Source organism: Lissotriton vulgaris, chromosome 4_1 (genome assembly GCF_964263255.1).
Source record: "Lissotriton vulgaris chromosome 4_1, aLisVul1.2, whole genome shotgun sequence".
Lineage (NCBI taxonomy): Eukaryota > Metazoa > Chordata > Amphibia > Caudata > Salamandridae > Lissotriton > Lissotriton vulgaris.
The window spans coordinates 392,977,557-393,001,891 of NC_141691.1; the positions used below are offsets into that span (position 1 = coordinate 392,977,557).

Consider the following 24,335-nt stretch of genomic DNA (forward strand, 5'->3'; position numbering starts at 1 on the left):
GTTGGCGCTAGGCAGATAGATTTAGTTCCAGCGCTAGGGAAAACACATAACTGTACATGCGACACACCCCTCCATTTTCAGAATGGTGGATCGCGGTGTTAGCAATGTTGTCTTAACACCGCGCTCTGCCATTCTCTTGTAAATATGCCCCTAAGTTTAATTTGTTTTTGATACAATTGGAAGTTATTTTTTGTACGGGCTGAAAAACGTTATGACCAGACCTAGATGATAAATGCTGGGCATATGTGTTTACTGAGTGTGCAAGACAGGAATATTGTAAATTATTGTCAACAATACCCTTTCTTTATAACTGTTTTTGGGGTACAAATATTTCAGTTTATCTCAGCTTAACCAGGCTTCCCCAAAGATCATAGCTTCCAGGAGTGAATAAATAATAATAATAATAATAATAATAATAATAATAATAATAATAATAATAATAATAATAATAATAATAATAATAATAACAATACCCAGGCTTTCACAAAATGTAGGTGGGAATAGCCTCTTTTCCAAAACCCATCACCAATACATGTACTTTACAGAGTTGAGAATGCTTTAAAGATATACATTGGCACATTGGCTTAACCTTTTATATATCAATTTATTAAATTATCTTTCAAAACATGTCAATTAAAAACACATTAGTCACCGTGAAGGACTGACATTTCAGAGTAATTAATCTTCAAAGGAATCCCCCCACAAAAGTTAAATCTAAGAAAATTATTAGCTGAATGATGATTTTTGAAGTAAAACATCATGCCAAAGCTCACGATAGTTGTCCCAGATATCACAATGTGATCAGACCAATGTGCACTTAAATGACAAATCCATTTTCTGAGTTGCAGACAGCAGAGGATGCTCACCTAAGCATCTCTTCCCAGATAAAGTCTTTGACGTGAAGGTTATATAACACGTTATTTACAATAAAATATCCGAAATATATTTACAAAGCTGAAACAAGCCCTTTAAAAACAAATATTGTTCTGACTTTCTATGCAGTATGTAGTGTAGCAAAAAAATCTGTCACACCAGTCATCAAGCCAATCATGCTTCATTTCCAGAATACGCATTTCTCAAAGCCCCAACCAAGTAAAATAGAGCCCACACATCTCATTACAGAAGTGTGCAGGGTCCAAGAAATCAGCATACAGCCGTTGCAAAGTATAAAGAAGAACTGCTGACAGTCCATATGAATGCATATGATTACATCAGTAAAAACTGAGGGCCTCATTTATGAGGTTTGCCATAGGGAAGCGCAGCAGGCCTTACTGCTGCGCTTCCCTACGGCAAAAGAAAAGGGCAGGAATGTGCTGTATCTATAAGATACGGCGCATTCCTGTCCTATTTCCCTGCACTGGCACACAATGGGCTGCCTGCGCCAACGCAGGCACCTTTGCACAATGGTGCAAGGGTACCTGCGTTGCGGGGATGATTATTCTTGTACAGGAAGGGAAACCTTTCTGTACAAAAATAATCACAAGAGGCTTTTCCTCTTTCTATGTGTGCTGCAGAATGCAGCACACATAGAAAAAGGAAAAACAAGGAGAAATAAGGATATTTCTCTCCGTTGCACCTCCCTTACGCCTCCCATGGGGAGGCGTAAGCCTTTGGCACTGCCTCAGATTTACGATTTCTCATAAATCTGGGACAGTGTCAAAAGGCCATGGATGTTGCTGGGAACGCCCCCAGCAACACCCATTGCATGCCCCTTTAACGCAGAACACTGCGTTAAAGGAACTGGTATTTATCATGCAGCATTAAGCCCAAAAAAGTGGCTTAGTGCTGCCTGATAAATATCACGAAGGCTTCTGCACTGCGGAACGTCACAAAAAATGACGTTCCGATGGCGCAAGGGGCCTCATGAATGAGGCCCTGAAATGTAATCAATCATCTATTTCAGCAGGTTGTAAATCTGATTTTACAGTCATGGTCATAATTAAGTTAGAGATTTGTACAAATCCAAAGGCATAGAGTAAACCATGTAGCAGCGTTCCCCCCCATGCCTTCCCTGGTGTCCTCGTGCCCGTTGGCTAAGAAGTGCTGTTCATCAGAGTTACCGAATGCATGGGTTTCGCTTCTTTGCTGAAAGGCTGCACCGACCCAGGTTTCACCCAGGAGAGTCCAGATACATGCAACCATTACTTGGCTTCTTCTTGTGAGACAGCATCTTTTCTCTAGCCTCATCATGTAGACTTGGGTTCCGGGGAGAAAAACAAATTTGTAGTATTCTTGATATCTTGAGAATGTACATGTTCATGATGATTTATGTGACATCACACTAGTGGTTCTAAGCCAGCCTGGAGCTTTGGAATATATCTTTTCAAATGTACATGAAGCTGTTACCTGACTGGGCTGTGGCTTGGATGTGTCTCTCTTTTCTTGGATTAAACCTATTAATTTATCAACCTTATCCTGTGTCCTGCCTAATCTTTGAGCTGAGCATGGATCTTACATTGGCGTAGTCGGCAGCTGACGGGAAGAGAGACTCAACAACGTCAACTGTCTTTGTTTACTTCATTTTTAATCAACCTCAAGGTACTGTACTGTTTCTTCATAAATGTACATGCCATGATTGCACCAGCGGCTGTCAAACTGGACATTTTATTGTCATTATTTGTGCAGTGATAGCACCAGCGGCTGAAATTAACTGTAAGCAGTGGTGTGCTGGCTGATATTTAACACTGTATACCAGTTGAAAAGTAACTTTATTTTAAATAGTGTAAACTGTGACAGTGTAAACTCATGAGTCTTGATTGCACCAGCGGCAGAAAGATAAAACCGAGCATACACTTGTTAGCATTAGTGCAGTGATAGCACCAGTGGCTGAAATCAACTGTCACTCACAGTTTACCGCTTTTAAATTTACCTATTTTGCTTCTGTGAGGAGTTTTTGGAGTTTATGGCGCTACGGAGATCTTAAGCCAGTGCACCGATTTCACTCCAAGCTGAATAGTTATGGAGCAATGGAGCAAGTTGTCGCTGCTATCCCTGAAGATTACTTGTTGTTTTATTGCCGCTGCGCAATTGTTTAAAGCATTTGTGTCAAGTGTAATCCCCACTAGTGGAGAGTGACGATGTTTTGCAGCGTGGGCCAGTTCAACATATTTGTTTCGAGGGTGTAGAGAACCACTAAGTGTTTGGAGATTTCAACATTGTACCATTCGACATACTTTGAACCATTTGGCATCTTTTAAAATATTTCATACCTTTCGAAACGTATTCTTTGGAGTGCTCGCGAGCGTGAGGTTCTGTTCGCTCCCACAAGATTCTTTTGCTTTTTGTGCGGCTTCTTTTTGTCAGAAGCCGCTCAAAGTTTAAGGCTCTGTGCATCATTTATAAAACATTGAACAATACCGGATCGGACTTCCTAAAAAAATCCATCACTCCCTATAAACCCAATCGTTCCTTACGCTCTGCGGCATCTCAGCTACTTGATATTCCACGCACTAGGAAATCAACATGGGGTGATAAACGCTTCACAGTTGCTGCCTCTAAATTGTGGAATCAGCTCCCCCTTAATATTAGATCAAGTTCTTCCTTACTTATATTTCGGAAGCACATTAAAACATGGCTTTTTAACCAGTAAGTTTTTGTAAGAGCTCTCTGCAATCTCAACGAACTCCAGCGCCGAGACACCGGAAGGTATTTGTGCGCTCTAGAAATTTTATAAACAAATAAATAATAAATTGCTGCATACTCCCTGGAGCTCCGCGGAAGATTGACGTCTACGTCATCACGCGATTGCGTTATGTTGCGCATGTTATACAACGTGGACGCCATTTTTGTAGTCCATTATCTTTCTTTGTACTCTCCGCTTTGTGTTCAGCATTTTAACATAGCACTTTGCTTCAAATATATCGCAAAGCTCTGCGCAATTGAGCGTGTCCTCCTTACAGTGACACGCACACTTTTCACTTTTATTGTAATTATTGTGACATTTCCATTTCCATCGTTGTTACAGAAATAGTTTCAGCGTGCCACAACAGTGACACGCACACTTTTCTCCTGCAACAGTGACACGTCTTTGCGAAATTAAGCGTGTCCTCCTTACAGTGACATGCACACTTTCCTGCCACATAAGCGTGTCCTCATTACAGTGACACGCACATGTTTCTGCCAGAATAACAAGCTTGTATACTTTATTTATTTTAATTATTCATTTTATTTAAGACTAGTGTACTTTCATGTTGCCCTGTGTTGTATAGGTGTGTCTCAACAGTTACAAGCACACATTTTTGTTGAGGTCTTTCATTGCATGTAATTATTGCTATTGTTAGTTTTTTGCATTGATACTTATTTATTTTCATTGTTGGTGGTATTCAATGTATTTACAAAACTTTCAGTTGCGTTAATATCTTACCTTTGAATCATGCAGAACGTAACAGCAGCTCCATTTTTCTCTCTTCCCCGGGTGAACCTGCCATTAAATGGTAATAATGGAAGAAAGTTTTTGAGTGATATGCTAAGGTTTGTGGTGTAAGTTTAAGCGCAGAGCGCAGGACCTCCCTTCTTCTTCACTGTCTTGGGACTGAAGGCCAAGATGCTTTCGGTCATATTCCGGAACTCAGTGATGAAGAAGAAAGAGATCTCAATGAATATGAAATTTGTATAAAGAAGTTGGATAAGCATTACTTACACAAAGTAAGTACCATTTTGGAGAGGTACCAGTTTGCAAAAAGGCTACAAAATGATGAAGAAACTGTTGAAGGTTATATTACACAGCTAAGAAAATTAGCTTTGTCTTGCAAATTCTCTGATTCCTTGGATGAAACAATCAGAGATCAGTTTATGGTTGGGTGTAACATTGAAAAAGTTCTAGAGGAGTTATGGCTAAAAGATGAACCGTCCTTGGATGAGGTTATTCAAATAGCAAAGAGGGTTGAATACTCATTAAAATGTGTTGATACCTTAAAGAAAGACAACCACATTTATGTTCAAGTGGTTAAAGAAAATGCGAAAGATTCCACAAAAAGTACCAATCCTAATAAAATTAAAAAGAAGCCTTTTGTACCTGAATGTTTTAGATGTGATAAAGTAGGACATTTTGCCGATGATAAGATGTGTCCTGCTTTAAATGTGGCGTGTTCAAAGTGCAAAAAAAGGGGCATTTTTTAACTCTCTGCAAGAGTAAAATTCCTTCCTCTTTAGTATAGTCTGTAGATGAAGAGTCATTGGATGAGGACTTTGTCTGTGGACAAGTAGTAGTCCAAGTTACTTCTACTTCTGATAATAGGTCTTGCCCTGTGGACACGATTCTAATAGAGGGGGCACCAACAGATGTTCTTTTTGATTCAGGGGCTAAAATAACCATGCACAAACAAGTTAGCCAACAAAGTTCGCCTATCTAAACCTGACATTCGTCCTTTGGCATATGGTGGAGAGTCAATTCCTTTGCTTTAGTTTTTCACTGGAAATATTGAGTACAAAGGACGTTTTGCTCTTGAGGAAATTTATGTTTCACAAAAAGGAGACAACATTATCAGCTGTTTCCACCAGGGGCATTTGAATGTCATGCTTGATCCTAACTCATCCTGTGAAATCTGACGAAACTGATGTACATAGACAGCACTCATTTCCCTTCCTTTCCCACTCCTCTCCCTGTGGGCACCATGGATACTTTAAGTTATTGACCGTATCACCCTGCCAGTAAGAACCCGTACCCCTATGCATATGTGCAGCCATTCTAGGCACCATGGCCTTTTTACCCATTGGAATCCCCAGCTTCCCTCCTGCGCGTATCTTGCACCCCCTCTCTCATGTATAGACCATGAAACCCTTTCCCTTTGCGCGATCCTGATGTGAAAAGGTAACCCTCCTGCTTGACCCAGGCCTTCCCCATTTCCCTCTCGAAGAAGCATCCTTCGCCTCAGCTGACATAGCCCCCCCCCAGTTGTATCTGACTGCCCCCGTTCTCTCATGTACAGGTCATAAAGATCTCTCTCTCTCTCTCTCTCTCTGCGCGACTCTGGCCCTGCACGCACCCTGACCCCCTCCTTCTCCTCATATGAGCAAGTCATAAACCCTCTTCTTCCGCAAAGCCCTGTCCTTGAGAGTCACGGCCGCGCCTGACCAGCACCTCCTTCCCTTCCCTGAATGCCCCTCTATTGACAAGCCCTCCCTCCACGCTCGATTGTCCACGCAGGCATGAATACCACTCCTTTGATGACCCCTTCCCCCGAGTTCGGCTGACCACACATGTCCGAGGCCATCGCCTAAGCCAGGAGATACCATTTACTGCCCTTATTGTATGCCTAGCCACCCCACCCCCTGGGCCATGAATCAGGCGCACACATCCTACGAAACACTCAGCTGCATGATTGCCCTCCCCTCTTATCAGCAGGTCAAGGGTCCCCATTGTGAACGTATGTGGAGTAGGATCATCACGAGGATTATAGGGATGTCTTCCTTTTGCAACATACTGACCTGATTGTACCATCAAATGTTTTGCAAAGTATAAAAGCAAGAGTCTCAAGCTCACTTGTTAGAGCACCTCCCGAAAGACACTGTGTTTCGTGTCCGAAATGACTGGCTCTCCTCATGAGAAATAAACTCTGTTCTTGATTCCTGCTCCCAGCGCCCGTCTCTTTATTTTGGTAACTATTCAGAATGGGAACTAAGAGGCGGTTTGCGCCAGCAGCCTGGGCATCGATAGAATTATGGGCTCACTTTCCACAATTGGCGTCCCAACGCGGGGTCCATCAGTGACATAGGGTTCGGTAAGAGAGATCCAGACGAAGAAGTGAACGTCTAAAATGATCGGAGTATACCTGCCTTGAGAGGGCCCTAGCCCGGCTGCCGATCGACAGAACTTCACCAATTCTGAACGGACCTCTCTTGAGTGACCTATTGTCCTGACTGGAATCCCACAGGAATGCTACATGGAGTAAGAGAACGATCGGGCGCTGGAGGAGGGAGTCGAAGAACTGTCCGTATGGTCCGGTCCGGGTAAGATTAAGTAGGGTGTTTTTACGCCTGATTGGTAGGGTGGCTCTGTCCACCTGATTGATTGATTGTTTGTATTGAAAGTCGGTATTTGTATACTGATATTGTTGGTATTGGTTCATTTAGCTTTGAAGGCTACTTGACATATTGGTTCTCTTTTGAGAACGAGACATTCTCTGTTTGCAAACAGCGGCGAATAGGAACGTCGTCCCTCTTTGCAGATAGAGAAGGGTAGGTAATGCAGACTTTTTGTCCCCCGTTGTAATTCGTCATGCCTACTTTTCTCCCCACTGAATTGTTTGAAGTCGATTAATAATCGATTGTTGTTCTTTGAGATCTTCCCTGTCCACAAACAGAGACGAATAGGAATATTCTGTTCCCTTTATGGATAGCGAAGGGCAGGTAATGCAGACATTTGTCCCCGTTGTAATCCGTCATGCCTGTTTTTCTCCCCATTGATTGGTTGGTTGCCTGGACATTGTTGTCTCAGGAATTGTTTCGTTTGAGGTATTTTCTATTTGCAAACAACGTGAAATAGAAATATTCTGTCTTTGCAAGTAGAAAAGGGTAGGTTATGCCCCTTTGTGAATTCGTCAGTCCTACCCACTCCCCACTGGTTGGTGATTGTGGGGTAGCTCGCATGGTCCGCCCAGGAGACTACCCTTATGGAGGACATATGCTCTCTACTCATGGGCCATTTAGTAGAAAATAGACCGACTGGTCCGTCCAGGAGGCTACCCTAGTAAGTGGAAGTACATCGCTCGGTCTGTCCAGGATGATACCCTAATGAAGGAATATATGTTCCCCTTTTGATCGATAATCTCGTTCCACCCCGGACCATTTATTGGAGGGGACTCGTCTGGTCCGTCCAGATGTACCCCCCTAGTGAAAAGGACGCATAAAAAATATGAAGTGATCACCGTTCCCTACTAACAGAAAGCTTTAGCTCGAAACACGCTAAGGAAGAGAAAGAAAAATAAAAAGAAATCAGGCTAAGTCAGTAACCCCCTGATGAGCTTTTGACTTCACCAAAAATAAGAAACATTAGAAATAGTTCGTAATAAGAAATGTAAAATGGCGAAAAGATTTGATAGCAGAACATAGCCACGTGGTAGCTAGGCTTCACTGCCTGTCCCTGCTCCCAACATGTCTGCCTCATTGCCCGCCCCGCCCAAATAACGGTCACATGAAATAGAAACAACTCAATAGGTACCTACCCCCATTCCGGAAGCTCCCGAAGTGCAACAGGTCCGCGGTTACGCCCATCCGGAAGGCGAGGCCTGGAGGCACGAGGGACTCGCCTGGCCACGGTCAGGAGGAGATGATGTTGGGCAGGCGGTCCAAAGGATGACAAGGACCTCTCCATCTTTTCTCTTCTGCCGCCCTGCAGGCCGCGGGGAGAGAGGGGGCTGTCTTGCCTCGGCCACCGACCACCCCTCTCTCTCACCCGATCCGGCTTTTTGTCAAAGGCCGAAGCCAAGGCGAGGACGGCGGCGAATCAAGTAGTCCCGCCACATGCCAAATTCGCCGCACGCCATCGCCTGCATAGGTACAGGCAATCCCGCCACATCTCAAACCCCCTGGAGAGTTGGAGGTAGTCCCGCCACATGTCAAAAAAGGGGGGGGGGGCTGTCTTACCTCAGCCGCCGACCACCCCCCCCATCATCAATGGCTGGCACGGCCAATGTCGAAACGGTGGAGCCGAAGAACGGCGCGGGGTCGCTGGAAGGGGGAGGCGGCGCGAACGACCCTCCCCCACCTCCCTCCAGGTGGAGGCTTCCAGCGACACCCCAACACTCTTTGCTTAAAGAGGGTCAACATCAAAAAGCGGTCTTCTGCCCAGGACGGGCACTCGCTCCATATCGCCTCTCCTCGACCTTGAAGATTCTATAAGAGCCGGGGGGCCCCCGACCCTCTGCATGGGTGCCCCCGCCCCCTTCGCTGGGAACCACGACATCGGTGCTACTCCTGCCGGCACCAGACTCGGATCGGAAATGGCTAAAATGCCGCCACGGCACAGGCTTGTTCAGTTCCGGAGGAACACCAGAATGACCCGGTAGGAAAATTGTTGCCGCCCTTCCCATTCTTTGACTCGTGGTCCATATTGTTAGACTGTTAACCACATTGCATGAGACTTTCTGAACTGCCAATGGAAAGTTCTGGGCCAACCATGCGAGACTAGAGATACTCTGACTGTGCTGGAACTTGCCTGACTCCACCCAAAATGGCGCCGACACAAAATGAGACGTTTTTAATGAACTTTGTTGCACCCTGATTGCGCAAGCTTTTTACCCCGAGATATATATAACGTTTGGATAATGAAAGTAGATATGAAGGATATTGAGTATGTGCTTGGACAATGAATTGACTTAGGGTGGGTACCGATTATGAGTTGGAAAATGAATTGGTGTAATTTAAGGTAATGAATGAACATTGGATAATGTATTTATGAATTTATTAAAGATGAATTACTGACATGCATCATGCTTGCTCTGTAGGGGAATTTAATACGATTTTATTGCACTGCCACACTTTATGCAACGAACTGCCACCAGCCTTGTTCTCCTTATGTACAGCTCCAATCTGCTCCGTGGCTAGTCCACTGGGTTGTAGGCCTGTATTTATGTGTCAACACTTTTTATTAAAAAGTATTTTGAAAACGAAAGCATAGTTGTAGCGGTTGCATTAATGAGTTTTGAATGTATTACTACTGTGAGCAACGAGAAAGTATGATGAAGGATAAAGGTTAAAAAGGACCCGATATTCAGCAGCCACACTGTGTGACACAGGCAGCCGGAAAAGTGCTTTAGAAGACCTAAAAACGACGCCACAGAAATGCCGCCTGACCGCCACCCTTGTACCCGATCGAAAGGGGTTACGACCAAGTAACTCACGTAGATACGCAGATCGTCAATGATTATCTGTCTGACCTGTCTGGTCCATTAGGGCTTAAACGCCGTGATGGTAGGGAAATGCACTACGTGGAAATAGGTCGAGTATGTGGTAGGTAAAAACATTTCCGGATTACTGCATGCTGATGAGGTTTGAATGTTGCCCCCCCACCCCTTCTTTCTCCTCCCTTCTACAGGTCACGTCGGAACACTGGCTGATGTATGGATGGACGACGACCGAACCGCCGATGAGAAGGGGAAGAAGGGAATATGAGCATGGTCCTTATGACAAGTAAAGGTTTTTAAAAGACGTAGACTTAAACATGACTGTTCCTCCTTAGAACATAGCAACTGGGAGGATGGACTGACATAGAAACTGGACAGGTACTGAATGACGAAAATTTGACTAGAAAGGACGCGTTAAATAATGAAACTGGACGTTTTTGACTAGACGTTTTGACAAGGTAGGGAAAGGACAAAGAAAATATACGGGTAAGGGTTGCCACGGCACCACCCGCCTAGGGAGTTAGAAATGTTGCCGACGTTCAAAATGCACTGCCCCCCTTTCTCACACTCTTACAGATATAGCCAAGCTGTCCGACTGCTTTCCCGATCAATATTTGCCGTTGCCTCAGCCTGGAGAACTTCCCACCACAGGAGGGAACAGAAAAATGGTTTAAGATCCAACCATGGGTAACTAGCGCAACCAGGTTAATTTCTGATCGACCAACCGAGGTGTGAGTATTGGTAATTGGGAACGCTCGCAGGCATGACAAGCGAGAAGGGAAAGGGGGGAAGGGCAGAAAGAGCTAAGCACGTAGATAAATAGGATAGTAACGATATGTAGAAAATATAAAAACAGATCTTGTAGACTAACAATTGTTTCCTGTCTTGTCGTGAATGTCTTGTACATGCGTAATATATGTGCCGTCTTCCCTGTCTGAGTTTGTGTGTGTGTAACGTACGAATTTATGTCTCCCCTCTGTCTGTATCTGCGGGTCGCCTGACCTTTGCCGTTCTGTGTTGTGAGCGCACTAAATGACCTATTTTCGTACACGCCTCTCTCTCTTCACTCCTTTTTATCTCTCTTTCTTTCTCTCTCTCTCTCTCTTCACTCCTTTTTATCTCTCTCTCTTTCTCTCTCCCCCTCTCCCTCTCCTTACATGTCATACGTGTACCGAATGGCTCGTTTAGATTGCGGACGACTCTCACTCTCTATGAGAGTCTCCCTATTTTCCCTCCCTCTTTTTGGTAAAATTGTGCCCCACCGGCACCAGTCTGATTTGATACATATTTGAACGCGAAGGTGTTCAGCGAAATTGACCGAAACTAAAATGACTGTATTTTCGCCATGTTACTGCCTCTCCTTTCTGCAAAATGAATGAACTTGAATTGGCTGAGAAGGAAAGGACAGGTAAGACGACTAAAGTCCCCCAAATCAGGCCATTTATAGGGGAACTGTATGTCAATGGCATCCTATGTCTGTTCTTCAGAGACGAACGCCAACGTCTAGATTGACACCCAATACCCAGATTGCCCCACCCCTTTGCACCCAAGCGCAAGCGCCCGAAGCATCCCCGCCCCATTTTTGATAGAACCACTTCTGCTGTCCCGGGTATAAACGTAATGACCATGGGTAGCTGTTGACCCTTGAGGAAATCTTGTTTTGCCCGACTCTCGACGATAGCACCCCCACCCTGTCTGAAATATGATTGTTCCTGAAGGGAAATGCTCTGTAATATTGAATATGATGTAACGCACAGTTGATGGAAATGTCATTTATCCTCATGTGAGTTATAAATAGGACAATGAATAAACCTGCCATAGACTCAGTAGGAATGCTGACACATGCACTGCTTGGTAATAGACCTCTGACTGTGACCGATGAGCATAAAATCTCAAATGCGGAGAATTGAGGGAGGAATTCATATGCGTAGATGTCTTCTTCTGCCATTTCTCTAAAACGTTGTCTTGTACCTATTCAAAGATTCACGATCACCGGAGGAGATGGGTCAGATGTGACGTTCAGCCTGACTGCGGACCTTGGGACACGTATGACATCGACCAGAGGTGGAGCTGCAGAGCAACAAGGCACGGGACGAGACCGCAATTTCAACGTGGAAAATGAAAAAATGACGGGCCGCCTCGAAGCCCTCCGACTGCTAACCCACGTGTGCCTGGAGTCTCCGTCTGCCTTCTTAGGGCCCGATTGATGGGCCTGCCTGCTTGTTATCCTTTGCTCCCTTGGTCCCTTTTTGTGTGTCCCAGGAACTCTGACCCAACTCCGCTCACTCTTTCTCCTATCGACTATTTGAACCACATCCACCCACCTTCCCACGTGACTTTCTGCCAAAGGAAAGAGCTGCAATTATATGGGAGGAGGGTGTTGCCACAGAACTATAGGTGCCGAGCATAAGGCGCTGCCAAACGGACTGTTTAGGGAACAGGACTGTGGTCTAACAGCAGAGGACTGACCGCACCCTGCAACACGTAAGGATCGAACCTAGCTGGACCTATAGCTCCACCGCCGGTGCTCAACAGTGCCAACGAAAGTACCCGGATTAGAGCCTACCAGTGATGGCTCGCTGATAAAAGACACTGTGACGAAGAGATCTTGTGTATTGAACTGAATTCCGCTCTCAACTATCTGGTCAAAACTGTTCATTGGTCACATTTTTTAAGTCAGAAAGATTTATGCTATGTAGTGCGTTTAATTGCCCGGAACACAACGAAAAAGTAATTTCCTATGTACTGCGTTCTTCCCATCACCTTGACTGTCTATGATTGTACGCCACATGTTAGTATCGACAAAGTGCTAATTCGTCAACGATGCTTGTCTACCTGTAATGCCATCAGCTGCAAAAATGATTGCTGCTATGTAAAAAGGGGCGACTGTGAAATCTGACGAAACTGATGTACATAGACAGCACTCATTTCCCTTCCTTTCCCACTCCTCTCCCTGTGGGCACCATGGATACTTTAAGTTATTGACCGTATCACCCTGCCAGTAAGAACCCGTACCCCTATGCATATGTGCAGCCATTCTAGGCACCATGGCCTTTTTACCCATTGGAATCCCCAGCTTCCCTCCTGCGCGTATCTTGCACCCCCTCTCTCATGTATAGACCATGAAACCCTTTCCCTTTGCGCGATCCTGATGTGAAAAGGTAACCCTCCTGCTTGACCCAGGCCTTCCCCATTTCCCTCTCGAAGAAGCCTCCTTCGCCTCAGCTGACATAGCCCCCCCCCAGTTGTATCTGACTGCCCCCGTTCTCTCATGTACAGGTCATAAAGATCTCTCTCTCTCTCTCTCTCTCTGCGCGACTCTGGCCCTGCACGCACCCTGACCCCCTCCTTCTCCTCATATGAGCAAGTCATAAACCCTCTTCTTCCGCAAAGCCCTGTCCTTGAGAGTCACGGCCGCGCCTGACCAGCACCTCCTTCCCTTCCCTGAATGCCCCTCTATTGACAAGCCCTCCCTCCACGCTCGATTGTCCACGCAGGCATGAATACCACTCCTTTGATGACCCCTTCCCCCGAGTTCGGCTGACCACACATGTCCGAGGCCATCGCCTAAGCCAGGAGATACCATTTACTGCCCTTATTGTATGCCTAGCCACCCCACCCCCTGGGCCATGAATCAGGCGCACACATCCTACGAAACACTCAGCTGCATGATTGCCCTCCCCTCTTATCAGCAGGTCAAGGGTCCCCATTGTGAACGTATGTGGAGTAGGATCATCACGAGGATTATAGGGATGTCTTCCTTTTGCAACATACTGACCTGATTGTACCATCAAATGTTTTGCAAAGTATAAAAGCAAGAGTCTCAAGCTCACTTGTTAGAGCACCTCCCGAAAGACACTGTGTTTCGTGTCCGAAATGACTGGCTCTCCTCATGAGAAATAAACTCTGTTCTTGATTCCTGCTCCCAGCGCCCGTCTCTTTATTTTGGTAACTATTCAGAATGGGAACTAAGAGGCGGTTTGCGCCAGCAGCCTGGGCATCGATAGAATTATGGGCTCACTTTCCACAATCCACTCCCATAAAACTTAAAGATCAGATCAACTCCAACAATTTAGATTCTAATATTGATCTAGTGAATCGAATCAAACTGAAGTTCCCAAAGGTATTTAGGGAAGATCTTGGTTGTTTTTGAAGGCTTCAAACTGGACATCCTTATAGGTTCCAATTCACAACCTTTTACTTGTAAAGCTAGGAGTGTTCCGTTAGCTGTGAGAGATGAGATGAAGAGAGAGTTAAAAAAACTAAAGAAAGGAGGAATCATTGAAGAATTTACTAGTACTGATTGGGTTACTCCTGTAGTTGCTGCACGCAAACCGTATGGGTCTTTGCGTTTATGCATTGATTTGAGGCAACTTAATAAGTGTGTAATAGTTGATCGGTACCCCCTACCCAACATCTCTGATCTGTTAACGATGTTGGGTGGAGCCAAAGTCTTCAGCACCTTGGATTTGGCATCCGCCTACCATCAAATTGAACTTGAGGAATCGTCATACATCGTTCATAACAGCTTTTGGAACTTATAGGTTTGTCAGAATGCCTTTTGGGCTTGTATCAGCGGCTTCTGTCTTTCCACATGTTATGGAGAGAGTACTTGATGGTTGCAAGGGTGTGTGCATCTATCAAGACAATATATTGTTTTTTGCTAAAAATGATAAGGAAAATAAGTGTTTTCTTAATGATGGTTTGGGAAAATTTGAGGAAGCAAATCTCACTGTTAAGCTAGACAAGTGTCATTTTGGAGTTTCATCCATTCATTATTTGGGTCACACAGTCTCAAGTGATGGGATTGCACCTAAGGCAAATCTGGTCGACACCATATCTCGTATGCCTCCCCCTTCTTCCAGGGAGGAACTCATGAAATTCTTCGGAATGATTGAGTTTTATAATAAATTTGTACAAGGTTTTGCTGATCATTGTGTCAATCTAAGAGGTCTCCTCAAGAAAGGTTCTGATTTTAATTGGAATACTGATTGTGACAAAGAGTCTAACACTCTAAAAGAGAAACTTGAAAATGCACTTAATCTTAGGAGTTTTGATTCTGGGAGGATTTACATCCTTACCACAGATGCCAGTCTTAAAGGACTTGGTGCGGTTCTTCAACCAGCATCTGATGGTGGGTTGGAGACAATAATGTTTGCTTACCGTGGCCTCAAAGATCCTGAGTCTCGGTATTCAGTTATTGAGCGTGAAGCTCTTGCTGTGTTTTGGGCTGTAAGGAAGTTTAAAAAGTTTTTGTGGGGAACTAAATTTATAATCAAGACTGATTACAAACCACTGTGTGAAATCTTCTCTAATAAGCGAGCTGATTTAATTTGTAGTAGAATAACCAAGTGGGTTATTGCTCTACAAGAGTATGACTTTGAAATTAGATACATCCCTGGTGTTGAGAATTGTGTGGACGATAAACATTCGAGATTGGTTGATGTGTCTAATGATGATGTTCAAGAGTTTGACAATGATGAGGATAACTTTCAGGTTTGCCCAGTTGCCATGGAGGTTATGGATGAATGTCAATGGCGTCTCAAACTATCCTCAGGCTCTGTTCTATCAGAAGTCATGTCATTATTGCAGAAAGGGTGGCATTCAAAGAAACAGGCACGGATGAGTGTTCCAAATATGGGGAGTCAAGGATGAGTTAGCAGTTGGAACAAGGCTAGTACCTCCTTCTGAACTATGTAAGACTCTAATTCATTTGGCTCAGGAGTCTCATCCAGGGATGTCCAAAACTAAGGAAAGAGTTTGTTCATCTTACTGGTGGCCAGGTATTGATCTGCAGATTGAGAGAGTGATCAGAGATTGTGTGACCTGCAGTATTTGTGATAAATCTAAGATAGTGAGAGTTCAACCCATGGTTATTAAAGATCTTCCAAGTGGACCTTTGAAGGAAATTTATTTTGATATTCTGGGACCCATTCACTCCAATGGGCAACAAGTTTTCATCTTTGTGTTACTAGGCTTATTTTCAAGATGGCCGGAAGTAAATTTTACGTCCAGTGTAGAGACTAGCTGTGTTGTGAACTTTCTTGAAGCTCTTTTTGCTAGAGAAGGATACCCTAATTCCATTCTTACAGATAATGGAGTGCAATTAGTCTCCAGGGAAATGGAGATATTCTTGAGAAACCATGGTATCAAGCACAAGAAATGCTCACTCTATCACCCAGAAACCAACGGCATGATGGAAAGGTTTAACAAAGTTCATAAAGAAACTATTTCTTGGGCTAAGGGTTCTGGTCTTAATTAGAAAGAACATGTACTTAAAAAAGTAGAGAACTACAGATTGACTCCACATTGTTCCACGGGTAAATCTCCATTTGTTCTTTTCAAGGGAAGATCACCATGTACACTTCTTAAACCGTCTTGGGTGAGGGATTTTAAAGATGGTATTAAAGTTTCTTCGCATGATAATGGGGTGAGTCAATCGCATGATAAAGATATGGGGTGGTGTGTTAAAGAAGAAAGGAAATGTTCAAATAGAAAGATACATTTTGACTCAAAATATTCTACTAAAGAAGCTCTTGTAAAAGTTGGAGACTTGGTTGTCATCAAGCTTCCTGGTCCTAAAATAAAATTTTCTAAACCTATTAAGGTTATTAAAGTTTTCGTAAGTGCAGTGAGAACTCTAGATCACAGAATTTAGAATTTAAATAAAGATTGTGCTTTCTCTGGTTCTATTCCATCTCAAGAACCCATGTCTAGCACAAACAAAAAGCGTCAGTCTTTATCTCTACGTTGCTCTTCTAGAGCTATCAAGAAGCCATACCACTTGAAGGACTTTGTATCCTGATTGCAATTGTATGTTTTCTTTATATTTTGGTTGTATGTATGTGACCGCCCTGATCCTCTCAGACGCAGCCGCTCCACACACTGCTCCCGGCCCTGCCTTGACTGCACAGTATCGTAGCGCTCTCAGCCTGACTGCATACCGCTACCTCGCCTTGCACACAAACGCGCCTCTACAATATTGAGTTAATTACTCCTTTATACAATTAAGATCGCAGCGCAAGATTGCCAGATTGTTGCTTATTTTTATTTAGCTTGGCTGAACATTTCATAGTGCTAGTTTGCCAAAGTGCCCTTTTCAGTTGTGCTGTGCTGCCTGCTGTTTTCTTTGGTGTCCGATTATTTCAATTGCTTTGCTTTGTTGATCTTTGTGCCCGCTTTGTCTCGGTGCCATTTTGCTGATATTGTTGTGCCTAACTGACCGGATATCCGCCCCGCACCCGCCTCCCTGCTGCCCCTCTCTCCCACTGATACAGTAGGCCCTGTGCTCCCACGGCTTCGCTGTGACCGCCCTGATCCTCTCAGACGCGGCCGCTCCACACACTGCTCCCGGCCCTGCCTTGACTGCACGGTATCGTAGCGCTCTCAGCCTGACTGCATACCGCTACCTCGCCTTGCACACAAACGTGCCTCTACAATATTGAGTTAATTACTCATTTATACAATTAAGATCGCAGCACAAGATTGCCAGATTGTTGCTTATTTTTATTTAGCTTGACTGAACATTTCATAGCGCTAGTTTGCCAAAGTGCGCTTTTCAGTTGTGCTGTGCTGCCTGCTGTTTTCTTTGGTGTCCGATTATTTGAATTGCTTTGCTTTGTTGATGTTTGTGCCAGCTTTGGCTGGCTGCCATTTTGCTGATATTGTTGTGCCTACCTGACCGGATATCCGCCCGCACCCGCCTCCCAGCTGCCCCTCCCTCCCACTGATACAGTACGCCCTGCGCTCCCACGGCTTCGCTGTGACCGCCCTGATCCTCTCAGACGCGGCCGCTCCACACACTGCTCCCGGCCCTGCCTTGACTGCACGGTATCGTAGCGCTCTCAGCCTGACTGCATACCGCTACCTCGCCTTGCACACAAACGCGCCTCTACAATATTGAGTTAATTACTCATTTATACAATTAAGATCGCAGCGCAAGATTGCCAGATTGTTGCCTATTTTTATTTAGCTTGGCTGAACATTTCATAGCGCTAGTTTGCCAAAGTGCGATTTTCAGTTGTGCTGTGCTGCCTGCTGTTTTCTTTGGTGTCCGATTATTTCAATTGCTTTGCTTTGTTGATGTTTGTGCCCGCTTTGGCTGGCTGCCATTTTGCTGATATTGTTGTGCCTACCTGACCGGATATCCGCCCCGCACCCGCCTCCCAGCTGCCCCTCCCTCCCACTGATACAGTAGGCCCTGTGCTCCCACGGCTTCGCTGTGACCGCCCTGATCCTCTCAGACGCGGCCGCTCCACACACTGCTCCCGGCCCTGCCTTGACTGCACGGTATCGTAGCGCTCTCAGCCTGACTGCATACCGCTACCTCGCCTTGCACACAAACGCGCCTCTACAATATTGAGTTAATTACTCATTTATACAATTAAGATCGCAGCGCAAGATTGCCAGATTGTTGCTTATTTTTATTTAGCTTGGCTGAACATTTCATAGCGCTAGTTTGCCAAAGTGCGCTTTTCAGTTGTGCTGTGCTGCCTGTTGTTTTCTTTGGTGTCCGATTATTTCAATTGCTTTGCTTTGTTGATGTTTGTGCCCGCTTTGGCTCGCTGCCATTTTGCTGATATTGTTGTGCCTACCTGACCGGATATCCGCCCCGCACCCGCCTCCCAGCTGCCCCTCCCTCACCCCTCCCCCCTCCCTATCTACATATGACAGATGCTTTTGCGCGCAGCGTTCATGCGCAGCGGTCGCGCCAAAGGTGCGCCAAAGGTAAGCCCGTCTACGCCCGTCCGCGCCTGGACCGCGCCCAGCGCCATACCCCCTGGTCCTCGCAAACCACACTTATCCCGCATAACATACGACACTGCCACCCTCTTAGCCCTTAACCCCGGACGTACTTCACTATGCTACGAGGCTGCCCCAGGACGCACCCACGGCTCTTTCACCTGCCACTCCAGTTCAACTGCATCAAGACCCACACCAAATCAACTGACACCAGACACAGTTCCGACTCTAACCACCTGAAGTGCATCCTGCTGAGCACCCGCTCGACCCACAGACACGCCACTGAAATCTGGGACCTACTCGACACTGCTTCACCGGACATCGCCTTCCTTACAGAAACCTGGATGAACGCATCATCAGCACCCGACATCGCCATTGCCATCCCCGACAACTACAAGATCACCTGGAAAGACCGCACCAACCAAACAGGAGGAGGCATTGCCATCGTCCATAAGAACACCATCAAAATCACGACCAGCTCCGACGAAAACCTTACAACCGCCGAACACCTCCACTTCCAGATCCACACCGACCCTAGAACCACACTTAGAGGCACCCTCATCTACAGACCACCAGGAACCCGTAAACAATTCAGCGAAGACATCACTGACTTCATCAGTCCACATGCCCTCGCCTCCGAGAACTACATTCTACTGGGAGACCTCAACTTCCACCTGAAAAAGAAAAACGACAGCAACACCACCATCCTTCTGGACAACCTGGCCAATCTCGGTCTCAAACAACTTGTTGACACCCCCACCCATATAGCCGGACACACGCTCTACCCAATCTTCACCTCCAGCAAACACATCTCCTTCGATCACACCACAGCTCTCCATTGGACGGACCACTGTTGTGTTCACTTCAGCTACAGAACCACCTCAACCCACAACCCCCCACAACCTATCCCCCGAAGAAAATGGAACAAAATCACAACCGACCAACTCCTCACATCGCTCAACCAGAACCCACCCGCCCTCTCCTCAGACCCAAACCAAGCTGCCATCACCTTCAAACAATGGATCACTCACAGTGCTGACGATTTAGCCCCCTTGAAAAACCATCACACCAAACAAGACAACAAAAAGGCCCCCTGGTTCAACGATGACCTTAAGAAATCCAAGAAGCTATGCCGTACTCTCGAGAAAACATGGAGAAAAAAACCCAACCACCGACAACATGACCACCTTCAAATCAGCCACCTGCAAACACCACCAGCTGATTCGATCCACCAAGAAATCAGCATTTAAGAATTGACTCGATAACCACGCCCATAACAGCAAGGAACTATTCAACATCGTCAAAGAATTCACCAACCCCACCACAGCCTCAAACGACATCACTCCCTCCCAAGACCTCTGCGACTCGTTATCCTACTTCTTCTACAACAAAATTACCGACATACATAACAGCTTCGAAAACAGTTCCAACGAACAATCCTCCCCACCCCCCTCAGAACCTAAACCGCCCTCCAACTACCTCAACGCCTGGAACCCAATCACCACTGAAGACACCACCCGCCTAATGAATTCCATCCACTCTGGCTCGCCAACCGACCCATGTCCCCACCACATCTACAACAAAGCAGACTCCATCATCGCACCCAATCTCCGTGATGTCATCAACTGCTCCTTCAACTCTGCTACCTTCCCAGAAAGTTGGAAACACGCCGAAAAACCCAAAGCAGACCCCTCTGAACTTAAAAACTACCGCCCCATATCCCTCCTCCCATTCCCAGCCAAAGTCATTGAGAAAGCTGTCAATAGCCAACTCGCCGCCTTCCTGGAATCCAACAACTCCCTCGATCCCTCACAATCCGGCTTTCGAGCCAAACACAGCACCAAAACCGCCCCCATCGCAGCAACAGACGACATCCGAACACTACTGGACAACGGAGAAATGGTGGCCCTCATTCTACTCGACCTCTCCGCCGCCTTCGACACTGTCTGTCACAGCACCCTCATACAACGCCTCAGCAACATCGGCATAAAAGGTAAAGCCTTAGACTGGATCATCTCGTTCCTCGCTGGAAAAACCCAGAGAGTCCACCTCCCCCCATTCAAATCAGAGGCCACCGAAGTCATCTGCGGTGTACCACAAGGATCAACTCTTAGTCCCACCCTCTTCAACGTTTACATGAGTCCACTCGCTTCCATCGCGCGCCAACACAACCTCAACATCATCTCCTACGCGGACGACACCCAGCTGATCCTTTCCCTCACCAATGACCCCAACACCGCCAAAACTAATCTCCACGAAGGCATGAAAGATGTAGCCATATGGATGAAAAACAGCTGCCTAAAACTTAACTCAGACAAAACGGAAGTGCTCATCCTAGGATCATCCCCCTTCTGCCTGGGACGATTCATGGTGGCCTTCGGATCTGGGCTCTGCACCCATACCCACAGACCACGCACGAAACCTAGGCTTCATCCTAGACTCCTCCCTCTCGATGACCATACAAGTCAACGCCGTCTCATCCTCCTGCTTCAACGTACTTCGTATGCTCAAAAAAATCTTCCATTGGATCCCCACCGAGACAAGAAAGACTGTCACCCACGCACTGGTTACGAGTCGGCTAGACTATGGAAACACCCTCTACGCCGGAATTTCAGCCAAACTACAGAAAAAACTCCAACGCATCCAAAACGCATCGTCGAGACTCATTTTGGACATCCCTCGCCAAGATCACATTACCGGCCACCTGAAAGACCTCCACTGGCTTCCCGTCAACAAGAGAATAACTTTCCGTCTCCTCACCCACGCACACAAAGCCCTCTACAAACTAGGACCCGAATGCCTCAACACTCAACTATCCTTCTACACACCCACTCGCCAACTAAGATCCTCCAATCAAGGCCTCGCTGCAGTCCCCCATATCCAAAGATCCACCATGGGAGGTAGATCCTTCTCCTACTTGGCGGCCAAGACCTGGAACTCACTGCCCACTCACCTCCGCCTCACACAAAACCACATCTCCTTCAGAAAAGAACTTAAAACCTGGCTATTCGATAGATAATGATCCCCCTCCCCAAGCGCCTTGAGACCCTCTGGGTGAGTAGTGCGCTATACAAATTCTTGAACTTGAACTTGAAATCTATTATTGTTCTCTTGTCTTCTTTTAGTTGTAATCTTTTCATTCTACCATTTATAATTTTTTATTGTGTTAAAAAGGAAAGGTCTGTAGTATTCTTGATATCTTGAGAATTTACATGTTCATGATGACATGTGTGACATCACACTAGTGGTTCTAAGCCAGCCTGGAGCTTTGGAATGTATCCTTTCAAGTGTACATGAAGCTGTTAACTGACAGGGCTGTGGCTTAGATGTGCCTCTTTTTCCTTGGATTAAAACTATCAACTTATCAACCTTATCCTGTGTCCTGCCTAATCTTTGAGCTGAGCATGGATCTTACATAATTGCAAAGGGATCTTGCATTTTTGGCGGCTCGCACAAGTGGCTGTAGCATAGCTTAACACTGTCCACCACTTTGCTTTTAAAAAATTGGACGTCCTTTTCATGAAGTACTGCAGCTTCTGGATTTAAGGGACCAACTGCGTCAATAATGTAGAAGACTCTTCAAGCATACAATAGTACCTGCTATATGTGATTATGGTTCCACCTCCATTTTGTAAAGGCTCTTTTCACATCCAGTTCCCCTGAAACAGGATCAACTAGCGGGTGAAAGACTGGTATATTGAAGACCAAGCTTGGACATTCTCCATCTCTGTAGTTATCAGGAGTATAAACTGTAAACTTGAAGACTCCATTTTGGTAAAGACGTGCCATATAAATATAACTCCAAACCACATTAGTGCAGAACGATGTGAAGGCTGAATGTAGACACCAGGTAATTTTTTCTTAACGACCAACGTGAAAAGCGAGGAGGCAGTACTCCAAATAGAAGGGCCCATAGGAGGGATGGGTTCCACTTGTAGACTACACTGCAGGGGCTGCAGAAATGGGCTTGGTTATGGGCACCACATTCTTAGGTATAGACGGAAGCTGCTTCTTCATTGAAGATGTATATGAAGGACTGACTTTCTAATCTCCTATCACACCTTTCTCTTCTTTATACGATCTCTTGCGGGCAGATCCTGTAGACATTCTCCAGAAAGGGTTCATTACTTGCTCTCCCAGCTTGGAAAATGATTTTTCCCTACCAACGCTTCTGTCAGCTCCACAGGTCCACTTGTTTCGCCACCGGCTCATGTCCTGGCTACTCTATTACACAAACAGCACATTGTCAACACCAGCTTCTGTTCATCTGCTACAGTCACCAGCTTTACAGTGGTGTACACTATTTGAAAGGCTCTTAAACCATGCTGTATTACCTCAAATGTGTATCTGAAAACCCCGTCTGACACTTGCAATGTACATGGAAGCATTTTCAACAGGAAGCAATACAATAAAGAGGAATAAAAAGAAATCATGGCAGATGGCTATGTTATGTTATATTATGTTAAACAGCACTTGTATTGTGCACAGCTACTCCAAGGAGCATCCCGGCACATACCCCACAGGTAATTAGACAATAAGCAGAAAACTATATAAAAAGTAGGGCTTTCAGTCTCTTTCTGAAATCCTTACGGTCACTCACAGCCCGCAACTCCACTAGGAGTTGGTTCCATTCTACAGCACCCATCCGTGAGAGGGAGTTGCCACCAATCCTTTTCTTGCGAAATCTGGGGACGTATGCTATAGGCTTGGTAGATGAACATAACTGCCAAGTCGGAGAATAGAACCTGAATCTTGCCATCAGATAGGCCATGCCATGCCCATAGAGAGCGGAGTGAACAATTACCAGAGATTTAAACCTCACCCTCTCTTTCACTGACAACCAATGGAGGCCACAAAGGTGTTGTCTAATGCTAACCCTCTTAGGGAGGTTCAAAAGTAGTCTAGCTCCAGCATTCTGAACAATCTGAAGTTTATTCAAAAGATAGCCAGGCAGACCAACATACGTGTTGGCCTAATCAATGTAGGAAGTGATTGAGGCTTGGGTGCCTTCAAAATACCAAAGCATATTCCAGATAATTTCTTGATCTGCGGGCCAAAGCACAATTTTTCATCAAACCAGATATCCAAGTTCTTGGTAGGTCCCCCGTGGGGCGAAGGCAGGTGAAACTTGTCAGGCCAAAAGTAGGGCCAAAACTGTGGAGGGAAGTTACCACAAAAGAGGATCTCTGTCTTGTCCTCATTACACTTCAGTTGGGCTAGAGTTAGCCACTGAAAGATTGCGGTCAGGCAGGTTTTTATCATAGGAACAGCTGGACTCACTTTTGTTCCAGGAGAAAAGGTGCTGAGTATCAGGATAAGAGATGACTTTGGCTCCAAGTTTATCTGCTAGCCAAATGAGGGAAGACACATAGCTGTTAAACAGCAGGGCGCTCAGTACAGCGCCTTGAGGAACCCTCATAGTCAGATTCTGGGGCAAAGCCGCAAAAGGCGGAATCCAGATTTGCTGAGTTCTATGCTCCAGATACAATTCAAGCCAGTTCCAGGCTGACCCTACCATGCCAATTTCCAGAAGGTGGACCAGGAGCAGGGCATGCAGGACGATATTGAACATAGCCGATATGTCCAAAAGGATCAGAGCGGGGCCTGCCCCCTGAATCTAAGGCTTCTTATATGGCCTCAGATATTTTAACCAGCGCTGATTCCATGCTGTGTGAATATCTGCAACCAGATTGGGGTGGATGAAGAAGTTTATGCCATTCCACAAAGCCAGATAGTTGCTTGTTGACCTGT

General features: G+C 45.6%; 1 protein-coding gene and 1 pseudogene across 1 annotated transcript in view; one reads left to right on the top strand and one right to left on the bottom strand.

Annotated features, from left to right (window-relative positions):
- Positions 1 to 24,335, top strand: part of LOC147718790 (connector enhancer of kinase suppressor of ras 2-like) — a 1,944,591-nt gene that overhangs the window by 61,665 nt on the left and 1,858,591 nt on the right. The window lies entirely within an intron of this gene.
- Positions 2,034 to 22,709, bottom strand: LOC147718791 (AKT-interacting protein-like; annotated as a pseudogene).